This window comes from Podarcis melisellensis (genome assembly GCF_964234715.1).
Source record: "Podarcis melisellensis genome assembly, chromosome: 12".
Taxonomy (NCBI): Eukaryota; Metazoa; Chordata; class Lepidosauria; order Squamata; family Lacertidae; genus Podarcis; species Podarcis melisellensis.
The window spans coordinates 50167224-50184464 of record NC_138544.1 but is presented as its reverse complement, the minus strand read 5'-3'; the positions used below and the strand labels follow the sequence as shown (position 1 = coordinate 50184464).

The window sequence follows — 17241 nt, the reverse complement described above, 5'->3', positions numbered from 1 at the left end:
TGGCATTATTAGGTAGATACCCAATTGTAGGAGTGCATGGTGCTACTACAATTGCGAAGACCCATGCAGTTAACTTTTGATCCTGCCATTCTCTTGACTTGCCCTTCTTATGCAGAGCTTAGACAAAATTTTATAGACCCACTCCTATGTCAATTTAGCTTCCTGCCCGAAGAAAATCAGGTTTTACACTTGCTGAATAATGTCACTAGAGCTATACCTTCCTTGGTGGCCAAATTTCTTTTGTTAGCTTTTAAGCGCCGCAAGACTATAATTGACTGTACTGATATGGGGCTATCTGTTTAGCCCATTTTAGTGTTGGCTAAGTTCTAAAATCTTCCTGGATGTTTTAACTGTGTATTGACAAATGTATTTTTTTCTGACTGACGGTCGAATAAAAGGTTGATGATGATGGTTGATCCTGCGGGAGCTGCAGTGAGTGCAATTAGCCAATCTGGGTTGAGCTTGGCACAAGCCCAGTCACAGGAGCAAGCTGGGCTTGACCACACCGTTCAAGCCCTGGGAAGCCCAGGGAAAAGCCACATCTGGGTTGCCTTCCAAAGAACCACTACTAAAACAGGCTCCAGATGGGCATGGATGATGCTGGATCTTTGCTGGAGTCAGCAGGCACCAACACCAGCAAGTGGGCCTTCCCCCAGTTGCTGCTGTGCTCAGCTAGATGTTTTCACAGCTGCATGCCTCAGAGGAGAGCCGCCTCCCGGGTTCGTCAGAGGGGAACTCGTTTTAACCTTGCGTTCTTCGTATGTGTCATTCAACCTATCCCTGAACAGATGGTGTCCTTTAAAGGGCAGGGATATTAGTCTCATCTTGCTTGGAAGAAGAAGAAGAAATCTCATTTACAAACAGCAACAGGGACCTGACCTGTTTAAACACAACTGGCCATGTTGAGAGTCGAAGGGGAACCAGGGGCAACTCTTATAATAGGCATGTCCATTTCAGGGGCCTTACTCAGCCCCTGTGGCAGTTTATATCCTGGGGTGAAATCATAAAAAAAGCTCAACAACTTTAATCCTTAAAAAACGTTAACAACTTTGGTCGGCCCTTTGGTCGGCCTTCACGGCCCTTCACTTCATCAAATCTGGCCCTCTTTGAAAAACGTTTGGACACCACTGTCTTATAAAGTTAAGTAGCAGATAGTTCAGTGGATTTCTTCTGGGGGACCCACAGGGTTCCTTTGAAGCTCACCAGGCATTCTTCCATGAGACGATCAGTAATGGTAGAGAAGATCCTTTGAGCCTGCCAGTCAGTACAGTGGTACCTTGGGTTACATACGCTTCAGGTTACATACACTTCAGGTTACAGACTCCGCTAACTCACAAATAGTACCTCAGGTTAAGAACTTTGCTTCAGGATGAGAACAGAAATCGTGCTCTGGTGGCACGGCGGCAGCAGGAGGCCCCATTAGCTAAAGTGGTGCTTCAGGTTAAGAACAGTTTCAGGTTAAGAACGGACCTCTGGAACAAATTAAGTACTTAACCCGAGGTACCACTGTACCATTTTCCCCTGCAGTGTGAGACCCAGCAGCATTCTGGGGTAACACTCAACACCGAATAAGACATGACGTTTACGATCTGATCTCTTTGGGAATCTGTGGGACAGCTCTGTCAGCAGAGCAGGAGACGCTTAATCTTAGGGTTGTGGGTTTGAGCCCCATGTTGGGCAAAAAGATTCCTGCATTGCAGGGAGTTGGACTAGATGACCCTGGAGGTCCCTTTCAACTCTACAATTCTACGATTCTATGATAAAGACAAACCTTGGGAGGATCCTAAAGATCATGTCCCAGATATAACCAGTGCTCCTCAAGCTGCTATCGTCCCTATTATGTGCATTCAGTTCGCTTTGGAGGGGAAATTTACTTCAGAAAAACACAGCCTCAGTGCAACTTTGGGGGGCAGGGTGGTGGTAAAGAAATTTAAAGAGGTGGGCAAACCAAGTAGGGACCCTCAACATCTTGTCCAGCTTAGTCCTCATGGGATGATGGCAAAGGTCCGAAAGAACACATTCCTAGGATATTCACCCACCACAAAATCCTCTGCAATATTCCCAGGGTTCCATAGCAGACACCTGGCAAAAATTTCTTAGCAGGTAAACGAGTGCAGAAATCGAGACAAATCCAATATAGGAATGTAGAGTCAGTGTGCCCCGTGAAATGCTATACTTTAGTAGGGATCCTGCAGGAAGCCAAACATGGCCTGAAAATGGTCACAGTGAATCCAATTCATCATAGGAATTGTAAGAAGACTGTTACTGGGTTAGACAAAAGGTCCACCTGCTTCAGCATTCTGCTTCCCACAGGCATGAAGGATTGTTCTTGCTCCCCCGCAACTGGTATTCAGTAAAATAATCTACACCAAATTTAAAAGACATGGTTCTCCACCCTCCCACCCGCAGCCAAAATCGGAAACTTAGTTCACTCCTTACAGAGCTATAATTCCCAGCACCCACAACAAACTACAGTTCCCAGGATTCTTTGGGGAAAGCCATGCTCTCTACATGTGTGTTAAATGTATGATGTGTATGTGGCCCAACTCTCAACATGGAGATCATTTATAGCCATTGATAAGACACATCCTGGATGGCTTTAATTCACTTTTAAAAGCCAACAGCCACTGCCCTATTCTACTGGCAGTGAGTTCTACTGGAAGCTTGGCTTGATCAAGTTGATTCTGTCATCTGCTCTGGATCTAGATCTACTGCCAATCAGTTTCATGGAGGAGCGACAGAGAGCACCAGTTGACAAGGAGTCAAGGCGAGTTAAACAGCCGAGTGGGGCAGCAAGGCAAGGAGTTAACGGCATAGTATTCTGCTCCTCCTTTCCTTGGCATTAAAAACAAACAAACCATAAGCTTCCAATGACGGAACTTAATAAATTACAAAAACAGTTATGTAGCAGCTTTTCACAGGTGTATGTGTGAAGTTGAACCTTGCTTCTAAAAAAAGGAACTGGGATTTCCTTTGGGAGCTCAGCAGCTACTCTCTAGGAAATGCAATGACACGCGCCTGCTTTTCAGTTCCTCTCCATCAGCCTTGTGACCTGCAGCCAAGGTTAGCTCCAAAAGGCACCTGTAACCCTTCATTTAGGATGCTGCAGAGGCAGCAGATTCAGAGAGCACACCAGAGATATATCCTTGGTGGAATTCCTCAGTAATAAATGGGTTGCTAAAAGGGCAGTGAGAGATTTTACTTTCTTGGGCTCCAAGATCACTGCAGATGGTGACAGCAGCCACGAAATTAAAAGACGCCTGCTTCTTGGGAGAAAAGCGATGACAAACCTAGACAGCATCTCAAAAAGCAGAGACATCACCTTGCCAACAAAGGTCCGTATAGTGAAAGCTATGGTTTTCCCAGCAGTGATGTATGAAAATGAAAGCTGGACCATAAAGAAGGCTGATGGCCGAAGAATTGATGCTTTTGAATTATGGTGCTGGAGGAGACTCTTGAGAGTCCCATGGACTGCAAGAAGATCAAACGCATCCATTCTTAAGGAAATCAGCCCTGAGTCCTCACTGGAAGGACAGATCCTGAAGCTGAGGCTCCAATACTTTGGTCACCTCATGAGAAGAGAAGACTCCCTGGAAAAGACCCTGATGTTGGGAAAGATGGAGGGCACAAGGAGAAGGGGACGACAGAGGACGAGATGGTTGGACAGTGTTCTCGAAGCTAGCAGCATGAGTTTGACCAAACTGCAGGAGGCAGTGGAAAACAGGAGTGCCTGGCGTGCTCTGGTCCAGGGGGTCACGAAGAGTCGGACACGACTAAATGACTAAGCAACAACAACAAAAAGGTGCCGTTGGGCTGTGATATGCATCAGGAAGCAGCAACAGAAGCAGCCAAAGATTATTAGGAGCTAGCAATATTGCCCTGACTGCTTAGAACTTGCTCTACAAAATGAAGGTGAAGTGGAGTTGGGTGATGTTTCAAATGCCTTAAGGACCATCTTTTTGAACAGGGACTGGATCAGAGGAAAGGAAAGGAAAGGCGTATCTACTACAGCTTCAAAGATATCCTCAGCAGACGCATTGGTATAGAATCCCTGGTGCTGGAAAGCTGGAATCACACTAGAATTCCTCCAGTAAGATACATCCAGAACTTCACTAGTTTTACAGAGGAATCCTAAATGCAGGGGACCATTCCATGGTGAAGAAATGATCAGCTTAAAAGGGAAGTAAATGCACCAAACATCAGTCAGAAAGGTGCAGCTGCTCCAGTGCTTTCTTTCCTTTTCCCTCCGCATTGAATTTTCCTTTTGTGCTGTGGCTATGGGATTGAATGCCTGTGGATGCCATTTTCATCTCTCTACGGCAATTGTGATGTTTAGGCAATTTAGAATAGTTAAATCACAACAGTAATAATGAGGAGGAGGCATTTTCAGCAGAATTGCAACTGACAATAAGTACAGGAGTACAAACCTATCTTATAAGCCTATCATTATGCTGCTACATGTTGTTGCGGTCACTGTTGTAGTTCCGTGTGTCTATAATATCAGGATACCTGCAATGAAGTCATCCTATAAAACAGAGTGAAAACAGAGAAGAGGCTTTCGAAGGGATAAGGCAAGCACAAATAACTAAGCAATCATCCGACAGCTCTTGAACTTCTCCTATAGCACTGGTGTACAGAGAAGGATGACTGCCTCATAATGTCCCTTGGCTTTCCATGAACTGAAAAGGACACTTGTGAAATCTCCTGGTATTTTGCCTGCGCATAATTCCAAACCAAAGTTTAGAATTACCAACAAGGCAGAAAATTCACCTTTCAGCATTCTTACCTAAAATTCTGCAAAGCAAAATTTAGGAGTGGGATGGTAGATGAGAGAGGCTAAGCTAGTTTGCTTTTGAGAGAGGAACTGCTCTTATTGGCATGTAGAAAGCAGCTTAAATCTCTTCCAGGCACCTGCATTTAAACAGCTACCCCCAAAACTCAAACCGCTGAATCAATATTGAATTAAGCTGCTTTCTCCACAGCTCCTGGCTGCTGCCAACTCGTGGGGTTCATCCCAGGTTTTTAAGGTGCAAGAGACAGCATTTGCCTACCTAGAAGGCCATGGGGTTCAGATTTGCGCCTCTCGGAGCTCCTGCCTTGATCCTTTCGCTTCTTGCTTCCTCTCAGGCTGCCAAATCGCTTCATGGGCTACAACAGGCACAGACACCACCAGCCGTCAGTCATACCCGTCTCTCCAGAAGCAAATGCGTCCCACAGGTGGGGAGAACGCGTCAGCTGAACTTGTCAACAAAGAGTCCGAGAAGCAAGCAAGCAAAAAAATAAAATAAATCCAGAGAAAAGGAGGGGGGAATAAACCCAGTGAACCAGCAGGTGTGCTAATCAAAACAAGTTAAAAACCTTCTCCCTGAGCCCACAAACTTTCTGCAACTTTCAATGGGAAGCAGCAGTCAGAGAAGCTGGAGAATTATATCTTCCCAATGCACAGTAAATAGCTGTGCGCTGCCAACATCTGTTGATATCAGGAGCAGCTGAACACTCCAGTCCAGCTTGCAACAGCGGTGCTTCTCTCCTTAAGGAGGAAAAAAGGAGAAAAGAAGCTCGGAGGCTGGGATTTCCCCCAGCAGATCGGCTTCGGCAGAAAGGGGTTGTGGCCGGATGATAAGCCGTTTGCCTCTTTTTAAATAAAACACCGAACATGCTAAGTAGGCACGAGATCCCTGGGAGGTAATTGCCATGTGCAGTTCGGCGTGATGTCTCTTTAAAAAAGACTGTAAAAGGAAACCACCCCAGAGCAGACAATTCCTGGCACCAATTGGCCAGAGCACATTCCCATTATGACATCACTCAACTATTTTGATTCATGTCGCCTAGGTCTCTTTAGTAGGGCTGCCTGCTGATAACCTCAGCCATGTGCAGCCTCTCCGGGACAGAAGCGACAAGCCAGCTCACGAGGAATGAGGTGCCGTCAGTTTCGTGACAGGCAAGTTAAGTCGCTTCTTGGAAACTTGAGCAGCTGAAGCACCCTGGACGGAGACTCCACATGCATGTGCAAAACCACACTCAATGCATTTGCAACTGCACAGTCCAATATTTTTTTAAATGGAGGTTTAAGGACAAATGGCTTAAATATCAATGTTCCCATAATGTGATACACTGCTCACAACAAAAAAATTCCTTCCAGTAGCACCTTAAAGACCAACTAAGTTAGTTCTTGGTATGAGCTTTCGTATGCATGCACACTTCTTCAGATACACTGAAACAGAAGTTTCCAGACCCTTCTATATAGTGAGAAGGTGGGGAGGGGTATTACTCAGAAGGGTGGTGGGAATGGGTGATGGGCAGATAGCTGTGATGAGCCTGTTGACAACTCTTAATGACTGCAATAGGTCTTACAGGAAAAAGCCAGGGGTGAGAAGGGGAAAAGTGGCTTTGTCATGTATAATGAGAGAAGAATCCAATGTCTTTGTTCAGACCAGGTATCTCCATGGTTTTAAGTTTGGTGATAAGTTGCAATTCAGCTTCTCTTTCCAGTCTGCTCACAACGTTCAGGCTTTTAAAAGCGGCCTTGTAATGCAGAGATAAAATATAAAACTCCTTTCACAATTATTCTATATTAAGGGTGCTTTCAAGGGCTGTTTTATATATATATATAAAATGGCATATTAGTTACATCATTAAGGAGCTGTGCAGTTTACAAAGACATCCTATTGTCTCCATATATGTTTTGAGTAGTAGTCAAAGTGTGCCGCATGATTTTCTTCAGGAATTCTTTCAATAAGTCTGTTAGACAGGCCAACGTTACAGTACAAATTTGGGGAGGGAAGCACTGAGATGGAAAGACAAATTTGTTGGACCCCACTGTAAGCTTTTTTCCAGAGCAGCAATCTTGGCCGACACCCCAACATGCGTGTTTTTGGGCACCATGCCTGAAGAAAGTACAACCTGAGATCAGGGCGGTGCAGTTGATGGGTATGTAATAGTTAAGGCACATTAACAGACACCTTTGTCTCACATCCTGTGTTTGTCTTACTAAATTTAACAGAGAGGTGAAGGTGGTGCCGAGCTTTTGCTTTTGGTCGTTGCTGCGCAGTGGCTCAAACATGTAGTTCCCGTCTGTGTATTCCCCACTGAAATCAGTTCAACTTAAAAATGCTTATTTGTAGCTGGGCTACGTCCTGGATGAACAACAACAACAACATAACGTATGTGGTATTTGAGTGAGGGAAGACTGAAGGCGCCAGATATTTAAATACTGGTTTTGCTTACATATTAAAAGAGTACGTCACCTATGTAGACAAGTATGTAATAGACATCGAGACGCTGTTGTGTGGATAGAGGACGCAAGGGAGAAACGTGCTAAGAGGAAGGCACAAATCCACACCGTGATCAACTCCCACACGGAAACCAATATCCCCACTGTGGAAGGACGTGTGGATCCAGAATTGGCCTCCACAGTCACTTACGGACTCATTGTTAAAACAATGTTTATGGAAGACAATCTTATTCTGCTACGAGTGATCGCCAAAGAATATATATATCCAAACAGCAAACTTTCTCTCCCTCCCTCTCTCTCTCTCTCTCTCTCTCTCTCTCTCTCTCTCTCTCTCACACACACACACACACACACACACACATGTATATGTGTATGTGTATGTATATGTATATGTATGTATATGAAAGTTTGCTGTTTGCTGTGCATCTGGACCCCTCTTAAAAGATCATAACCAATTTTTGCATGATTGTTCCTGAGATCAAGGAGCAGGCTTTATGTTTGGATACAACTGGACAATATTTTGAATCAAGATGGCAGGCTGAACCTTTCAAAACTGCAGAATATATCTCAGAACAGAGAAAGAGGAAACCTAATGCTGTACGCTTCCTAACGCAAATGGTTGAAAGCAGCGGCACTGCGTGAGCTCACGGCACCTGGGCAAGTGTGCACAGACGCTGGGGGGGCAAGGGGTGGAGGGTGAATGAGTCCATCACAGCACCCTGGCCTTCACTGCTGACTCTGCCCCACACCAGAGCCAAACAGGGGCACACTGCGCCTCTGATGCTGAGAGAGGAATTCTGGGCCCGGCCACGCTGGAGGGGTAGGGGTGCCTGCCTCATGCCCCCTCAAAAATATGTGCCCAGGGCTACACCCCTGGCTGAAATTTTTGAAACAAGAAGACTGCTAGGGCCATGAGAATGAACAGGCTATGGTCAGCCAAAGCTTGGAAATAAAAGGGCTGTTCCTTCTAACAGGATTAAAAAGGTGTTGGTGTGGGTATTTGGTCATTCCGATTTTCCACCCCACTGTTACTGCAGTGTGTGAACCTAGGAGAGGTTGCTCAAAGGTCGGTCTAAGCACTTTTGGCAAGAGGTGCATATTTTATTTTATTTATTTTTGGCAGACAGAGTTGCACATTTGCCCTGACTCTGGGTTTAGTTTTCAAAGGCAGCAAAGGCCTAAACCATCCTTCAAAGCCTGGGAAGAAAATATCCATCTCTGTTTCAAGCATTTTCTTTCTTTCTTATGAGCTGATTTGAAAGCATCACAGAACTGCGATAGCTAAGAGGCATCTGAGAGACCATGCAGTCCAAACCCTCAACAGATTTAACTCCAATCATATGCCAAAGGTCAACCTAGACTGCCTGCACCGAGAAACCCAGTGGGGTTTGCTACTGAGTAAGCCTGGAGAAGTAAACCATGAGAGAGGCTTGGAAGCAGCCACTGTGTAAATACCTTGGAATCGAATAAAGCCATCTTGCCCAACAGAATCTGACTGATGCCACACTGATGTGAACATCTAGGGGAGAAAAAACTGTGAGACGCATCTCACTGCATTCTAAGGCAGTAATGCAAGCACACCTTCGGTGGTACTGAAAAAGCCATTCCACATATTATGCCGAATGAGGTGAATTCAGAAGTATTATTTCAGAATTCAGATAGACTTTGGTTTTACCCTCCTATGTAAAAAGTTCTGAGAGTGTGGAAACTAGAACATTGGGGAAATAATTACACTAAGGCTATAAATCTAAGTATGCTTATGTACAGACATGAAAAAGGCCCTGTTGGGCCAGACTAAAGACCCATCTAGCCCAGTGCACAGTTTCCAAAGGCGGAAAGTCAATTGCCTCTGGGAAGACAACAAACAGGAGATGAAGGCAACAGTTCTGCCTTGTAAATCTCCCTCCAGCCCAGGCAGCTGGTGTTTAGAGGAATATTCCCTCTGAATCTGGACTTCCAATTAAGCTGTCATGGCTAGGTAAAGATAAAGGTACCCCTGACGGTTAGGTCCAGTCACAGACGACTCTGGGATTGTGGCGCTCATCTTGCTTTACAGGCCAAGGGAGCTGGCGTTTGTCCGCAGACAGCTTCCGGGTCATGTGGCCAGCATGACTAAGCCGCTTCTGGCGAACCAGAGCAGCGCACGGAAACGCCGTTTACCTTCCCACTGGAGTGGTATCTATTTATCTACTTGCACTTTGACATGCTATCGAACTGCTAGGTGGGCAGGAGCAGGGACCAAACAACGGGAGCTCACCCCGTCGCAGGGATTTGAACTGCCGACCTTCTAATTGGCAATAGGTTCCAAAAGTTATTATGTGCTGCATGAAGAACTTCATTTTGTCTTTCCAATCAAGTTCGCTGGGCGATCCCAACCTCTAGTATTACAAGAGAGAGAAATTTATCTCTCCATACCCTTTAAGGGTTGTGGTGAGGATTATTGAGACAATGCACATTGAATACTTCAAACATTGCTATTCAAGCACTATTTAAATGCTGTCGTGTAATTTCAGACAATAGAGTAGAATGTTCATTGCGTATGTTTTGTTAAGTTCCTGGGGCTATTTATTTATTATTAGAAGCCTGAGCAATTTTTTTAATGCTATTGTGCTACACTGATGTTATGATTGTTCCATAGGGTGTTGATTCAGGTGGAACACCGACCCAAGTGCTGTTCTAATCCCAAACAGAACTCTATCCTATTTTGACCTAGAGCTTTTCAGCTGCCCTCACAGGAGGATGGCTTAACTTAAAAACATAGAAAATTATCCCCCCTGCTGCCACCTCAGTGCTCTTCCTACGTATGTTCTCTTGATAACAAGAGGAGTTCAAGTCAAGCCAGCCCAGAGGTTGTAGAAAGGAAGGTGCTTTATTGACAAGGCAACAGCCCCCTGCCCTGAAGCCTTGCGGCCCAAATCTCAAAGCACAAAAATGATGGCATGAGTCAGGAGGAAGTAGACAGGGGAGAGAGAGAGAAGAGAAGGATTTCAATCATAATAAAGCAAAGGATTTGCTTCCGCAACCAGCTTGGGCTCCTCTGTTATTCTACGAGTTCAGATAACACCAGTGGTGCTAAGAGCAACACCACGAGCTGGATCTTTCCCCCCATTGTTTATTTTCCACTCCCCAAATTGCAAAATAAGCAAGAGCATGATAATGATCCTCAACCTGAGGGCTGGTGGGCGTTAGCTGTTAAACAGAGAGATCAGAAACTGGCAGATCTGCACCAGGCCTGAAGATCATCCATGTTGGCACCAGGGTCAGAGCTAAAATGTTGGTGCTCTTCTGGCAACCTGGCTTAGAAAGATGGGTGTCAGCTGCCATACCCAGATTGGAGAGGTGGCGGGGAAGGTGCTACAGAGATCATGAGTGTACAAAACTGCTCAGCTGACAATTATCTGACAGAGCCGTGCCTCAGAAGCAGGTCAGAAATAATTCATAGTGAAGTTAACTCTTTATTCAAAGAAACAAAACTGCTCAGGAGGCCAGGCCTAATTCCTTTCCCCCAGGTCTATCCCAAGCAATCTGAGACTCCAACACCTTGTTTGTCATTGTTCCACCCTCTTCATACCTCTTCTGGTTCTGGAAGACCAGGGGGTAGGGGAGCTGGTCTTAGCAGACGGTGGAGACTCCTTGGCTTCTTCAACAGCCTACCTAGTACATCTCTGCCTCTTTATCCCACTCCTCCCCAGCCTCCGCTTCTGCCCCTGATTCTGGACTGCTCTCTGCTGCAGAATCTTCCTGCTCACTAAACCCTGTTGCCTCTTCATCTTCTTGACACCTCCAGCTCCCAGTCTGCTTCCTATTCTCCCTCTGACCACTCATTGTTGTCCCACTACCAATCCCCGGGCTCTGAGACCAAGTCATCTCTGCCCAAAAGGGGTCGTACCTGCTGAACCAGCTGTAGCTGGAAAAGGGGGGGGGGTCTTTGGCTACTAAGGCCACCTAAGCCTCAAGCAACAGCGCTGAACCCAGGAGCACCCCAAAGCTGCAGTCAAAAGGGTGGCAGAGGCTGCAGCTTTTGCCAAGTCTCTCTTCACAGTGCACACAGTCCTGTTCTCATCTGGATGAAGAGCAGTCTTTTTATTCTTCTTGGCTTTTCAACCAGTTATGAACCGCAGATTACCTGCTTTGAAAAGAGGAATTAAACGCATCACTAGCCCAGCTTAGAAAGCTGCTGGTTGTGATAGCAGCAAAGGAGGATTTATGATCGGAGCTAATCAAGAGGCAGGATTCTGTTGGGTAAGTTGTCAAACCTCTGGGCTGCCTGGCAAAATGGGGAACGCGTTGCAATTTTAAAATGAGAGCAATATGCTTTTGTGGGGGGAGGAACCCAGTGTTTTCTCGGCAGCCAGCAATGAAGACATGGCATGTCTCTGGCACTCAAATCAAAAGAGTGTGACTGGTGTATTAAATATTAAAACCTGCATCTTAAAGAGACACAAATAGGAAGTATTGCTCCAATCCACATTCTCTGCTTAAGCATGTTTGTTTGTTCGCTACTTGGAATGAGGTGGGAGATAGTATGTGTGGATTACAGCAGAGTTTCTCAACTCTAGGCCTTCGACCTCTTTTGTTGTTGGCATCTGTCTCAAGAGACAATGGAGTGCACCTCTGGGGGTGGAGTTAAGCTGCTACATTAGCAGCACCAAAGTGGAGGTGCCAGCTTGGGCAGCAAGTATGGAGGTCCTGGGCCGCCCAGACAACAAGACCCCCCTCTCAGCCTCGCTGATGTGGTCCAAAGGAAAGCAAAGCAATATGTTTGGTAGAAGCCTGGCTGCAGGAGTTGCCAGAAGGAGGCATACAAGGGAATTATCCAACCATCTTAGGGACGCCACTCTGGATTTGTGTAGCCTTTTCTTCTACCAAAGATATCCCACAAAGGACCACTTTCAGGTGGGTCTCATTTGCTGCAGCCTGCCCAGTGCCTTCTTCCTTGCCTGCCCTGCCCCATAGCCACCCCAGTTCAACCAATGCCAACACCAGCAGCTTCTGGCATTTTGACTAAAGGTTGAGTAAATAGGTTTTTTGGGAGGTGGGATGCATGAGCAATTGAAGGTCTCCCTTCTGGGGAGGGGGTGGCCAGAGGAGGTGTTGCCATACGTCTGGAATTTTCTGGTATTCGGTCCTTGTTAGCAGTCTCCAGGCGGAAATCGCTGAGATGTCTGGGGAAAGCCCACGTCGGAAGTGTAGATTTTGGCGAGTGTCATTAAAAATAGCTCAGAAAGCTCAACAACTTTTGTGTCTGGACTTTCACTTGTTGAAATATGGCAATCCTATTACAAAACAAACTGGGAATATAAAGGAAGGGGAGAAGAGAGGAGAGCCGTTGCATCAGGAAGAAGTGAATGAAAAGGACCTGAGAGGAGGATTAGAGGACGTTGCAGGTTGGAGGCGGGAGAACAAGGTCCAAGTTGGATGTGAAAGGAACTGGGAGAAGAATTATCAGGGACTGGTGTGGGTAGGGGCAAATTAAAAAGGAAATGCCTTCATTGCTTGGAGAGTCTGGATCAGCAAAGTCTGCCTAAAACAGGGAGGCTGCCACAATACCTCTGGAGCAAATTCCTGTACTTCGTGTCAGAAAAGCTAAGCTATGGAACCTCACCACAAAGAAAACACCGTGACAGAGAATTCAGCAATTTCCAAAAATGGGTTCAGTGTCGGAAGGAAACAATGTCAGTAAATGCCAAACTCTCCTTCCACCTGCCGCCATTTTGTGACTGGTAAGCCTCAGCCATTTTCAGCCATCTCAGCCACCCTGAATTCAATCATTCGCAGCTTCCATGCCCCATGAGGCCACATACCAATGGAGAAGCCGTCTGGGATCTATTAAGAACTGAAGGACAAACCCACACTACAGATCTGCCTTTCTTATAAAAGCAAGAGTCTTGGGGGAAAGACTTGAGGGGTACAAATCAGGTGCACAGTTGGTGCGTCAATGGGTATGAAGTAAAACTTGCCGCAATCATCTTCATGGGAAATCTCATTGATGAGGATGAATTGAGATTTCCCATGGCAAATTCTGCAATATACCAACCCAAATGGTGTGTTCACAGTAAGATTCCGAGTCTACTTATAATGTTGATTACTTTCAACAATATCTCCCACCCCTGCTTCAAACCTTATTCTGTCCTTCCTGGACCCTTCCTTAGGCAGGAAGAGGACTGAACGGTCCCAAGAGGAAAAAAAGCAAAGAGTTACACCTTTTTCTGCAGCCTCCTACCATCACTGACTGCTCACCCCTCCTTTTATAGCCTTCCTGCGCCAACACACCCATTATCTTCCTTTCTGCTGAGGCGGCATAAGAGCAAAAGCCTGCAAGACTGAATTTGATTTTCTTCAAAACACAAACACTGTGCAGAAGGGATTACAGCCAAAACAATACCTATAGCACAGTCCGACCGGCCAAAGATAAGAGACCCAGCTGGGGCAGCAGTAGGCAACAGGCAGGCGCTCTTTACCGCCTGCTGTGCCCCGATATTAAAAATCTTGAGCCTGTGTTTTTCCTCCCCTTTCAGGGTATTTGGAGATGTAACAAGACCCGCAACAGGGACAGGGAGCGCAACGTTCATTAGGAACTTTCCGCTGGCCTTTATTTTGGGTCGCAGCGGTCAGAGTGTTCCGCCATCCACCAGAATCCCTTGCTTCCCTTCCCTATTTTTAGGCTCTGAAACAAAATTGGCTTGAGAGGCTAGCTTACTAATGCGCACCTCTTCCAGGGACTCAGGAAACTACGACATTATTATGTAACCTCCAAAAATTCAAGCATTGTTGTTATATATTATGGGGTGGTTGCTGTTGTTTGATCTTGCTCTTCTGCCGCACCCAACTTGCACAAAATAAATAAACAAAGCAGCCACATATTTTGGGTTGTTGTGATTTGAAGGTGCCATCTTATAAAGAGTTCCATTCCACACGATAGAGGAACTGGGACTTTACTGGCGTGGCCCCTACCCTTTGGAAATCCCTGCCCTTGAATATCAGACAGTCTCTGTTGTCTTTTCGGTACCTACTGAAGACACTCCTCTTCCAACAAGAATTCTAGTGGAGCTATTTCCTAATCTGCATCTGTACAGGGGTTGGTTTTTAACGGGATGGCTCAGCTGGTTAGCGCATGGTGCTGATAACGCCAAGGTTTCAGGTTCAATCCCTGAATGGGGCAGCTGCACATTCCAGCACTGCAAGGGGTTGGACTAGATGACCGTCGGGGTCCCTTCCAGCTCTATGATTCTATGCTGTTATTTCTTTATCCTTTTGTTGTTGTGCTCCTTTGGGAGGAAGAATAATGGTACCTGCAGATACCTACATGGCACCTGCTCTATGAAAGGACATGCCTTGTGGGTGGGAGGAACGCCGCAGCTTAATTGCTTGATCTGTAGTTACCCTAATTAGGCCTGGCACTGATAAGCAGCTTCTTAACAAGCTGTGACAGATTTCTCAGCCTTTCCGCCAGAAGTTTCCCTGAGTTTTATTGTGCTCAGCAAAGCTTGGATCTGGTGGCCTTTAATGTAATTGCAGGAGTAATGAGTCTTAGTGCCAACAGCAGCTTTCTTCCCAGGGCAAAAAACAGCAGCCACGGACCAATCTGAATCGGGGCCATGAGAAGACTTAAACCCCCCCCCCTTGCTGCATGCCACGGTATCAATCCAATCCCGGCTCCCCAAACCCTGCTATTAGCTAAATTACAATCAATTAATAATTATTATTATAATGGGACACAGAGCCTAGGACTTGCTGATCAGAAGGTCGGCGGTTTGAATCCCCACGATGGGGTGAGCTCCCATTGCTCGGTCCCTGCTCCTGCCCACCTAGCAGTTCAAAAGAAGAAGAAGAAGAGTTTGGATTTGATATCCCGCTTTATCACTACCCGAAAGAGTCTCAAAGCGGCTAACATTCTCCTTTCCCTTCCTCCCCCACAACAAACACTCTGTGAGGTGAGTGAGGCTGAGAGACTTCAGAGAAGTGTGACTGGCCCAAGATCACCCAGCAGCTGCATGTGGAGGAGCGGAGACTCGAACCCGGTTCCCCAGATTACGAGACTACCGCTCTTAACCACTACACCACACTGGCTCTCAAAGTGCAAGTAGATAAAAAGGTTTGGCAGGAAGGTAAACAGTGTTTCTGTGCACTGCTCTGGCTCGCCAGAAGCAGCTGTCTGTGGACAAATGCCGGCTCCCTCGGCCTATAAAGCAAGATGAGCGTACAACCTCAGAGTTGTCCGCGACTGGGACCTAATGGTCAAGGGTACTTTTACCTTTAATAATAATAATAATAATAATAATAATAATAATAATAATAATATTTATACCCCACCAATCTGGCTGGGTTTTCCCAGCCACTCGGGGAGGCTTCCAGCAAAAGATTAAAAATACATTAAAGCATCAGTCATTAAAAACTTCCCTAAACAGGGCTGCCTTCAGATGTCTTCTAAAAGTCAGATAGTTGGTTATTTCTTTGACATCTGATGGGAGGGCGTTCCACAGGGTGGGCGCCACTACCAAGAAGGCCCTCTGCCTGGTTCCCTGTAACTTTGCTTTTCGCAGGGAGGGAACTGCCAGAAGGCCCTCGGCGCTGGACCTCAGCGTCCGGGCTGAACGATGGAGGTAGAGACACTCCTTCAGGTATACTGGGCCAAGGCCATTTAGAGCTTTAAAGGTCAGCACCAATACTTTGAATTGGGCTCAGAAACATACTGGGAGCCAATGTAGGTCTTTCAAGCCTGGTGTTATGTGGTCTCAGCAGCTGCTCCCAGTCACCAGTCTATAACTCAGAAGCCAGACATGCACTTAAACCATATCAAAGACCTTACAATGTTTTTCCCTTATGCAAAAATCCCAGAATTTGCACGGTAATTGGGCTGGCCCTAAGAATGTTAGAGATCTCTAGATCTGCCCACACCATACTGTATTTCTTCTGTGTTGAGATTAGAACCTCAGGGGAATAATTTGTGGCCATGGTATTTCCACGGGCACACCTGCAGAGCCTGTGAAAAAGCAAGGCGCAATATAGAAGCCGATTTGCTTTATTCTGGGTCTAGAGTACAACGTGGCACATTTTGAGAGTTGTGAATTGATGCTGCAAGGCAATTTCCCACAGCCTTTCTGAGTGCAAATATAGTGACCCTGCAGATGTCACTGGAATACTATCCGAGATGATGATAGTTCAAGACCATCACATGGAGAGCCACAGATTCCTCATGCTTGCTATGAGGTCTCCAACATATCTTGGGACATGCAAGGACAGTTCATAACAAAGGTGAAGATCTCCCACCCATCACTAAAACAAGAATGGAAATGTTGGGGTACAAGGAAAAACCCATGAAAATAAATATTATTAAAAAAGACTATATATGGTCAACTTTTGCCTTTGTGCGGAGAGAGATTAATTCCTTTCCCAGGATGTCAGTTATGCCAGGCAATTTCTTCTGCCTTCTCTTTAAGAAGCATTACAAAAACTGTCAGCAGCATTAAGGATAGCTTAACAAAAAAACAAAAAAAAACCTACCCAGCCTCTTTGCCAAAAGCACAATTGCTAATCATTACTGGGATTTGCTTTTCACACAGACAACTCCCTGGTTTTTAAATTCTTTGGTTCTTATTCTGAGTGCCTGATTTGTTAACTCTTGTTCCAGCCTAGTTTTTTTTTGGGGGGGGGTGTCTGGGCAGGGAGAAGACGGACTAAAATGAAACTTTTTCTCTCCCTGTCTGAAGCTAATATTTTCAATTATGGGTGAATGGCACACAATAGGGCACAGGGGTTTGGTCTGGCTTGGCTTTAGAACTTTAGATTTATTATTCATTGTTTAAGGTTTGGGCAGTGGCGTAGCGTGGGGGGTGCAAGGGGTGCCAGCCGCACCGGGCGCAACATTTTTGGGGGCGCACTCGGAGCTCTCTGCCCCTACCTGGTCCTGGTGGCTCACTCTCTCTCACACAGTGCTGGCTGCGAAGGAAAGGACGAGGCTGCGCGCTCCCCAGCCCAGGCGCCGCCTTCTGCGCGCACACTCGCTT

The 17241-nt window shown here is 46.1% G+C and overlaps 1 protein-coding gene across 1 annotated transcript in view; it reads right to left on the bottom strand.

Moving 5' to 3' along the window:
- Window positions 1-17241, bottom strand: part of PRKAG2 (protein kinase AMP-activated non-catalytic subunit gamma 2) — a 205627-nt gene that overhangs the window by 103449 nt on the left and 84937 nt on the right.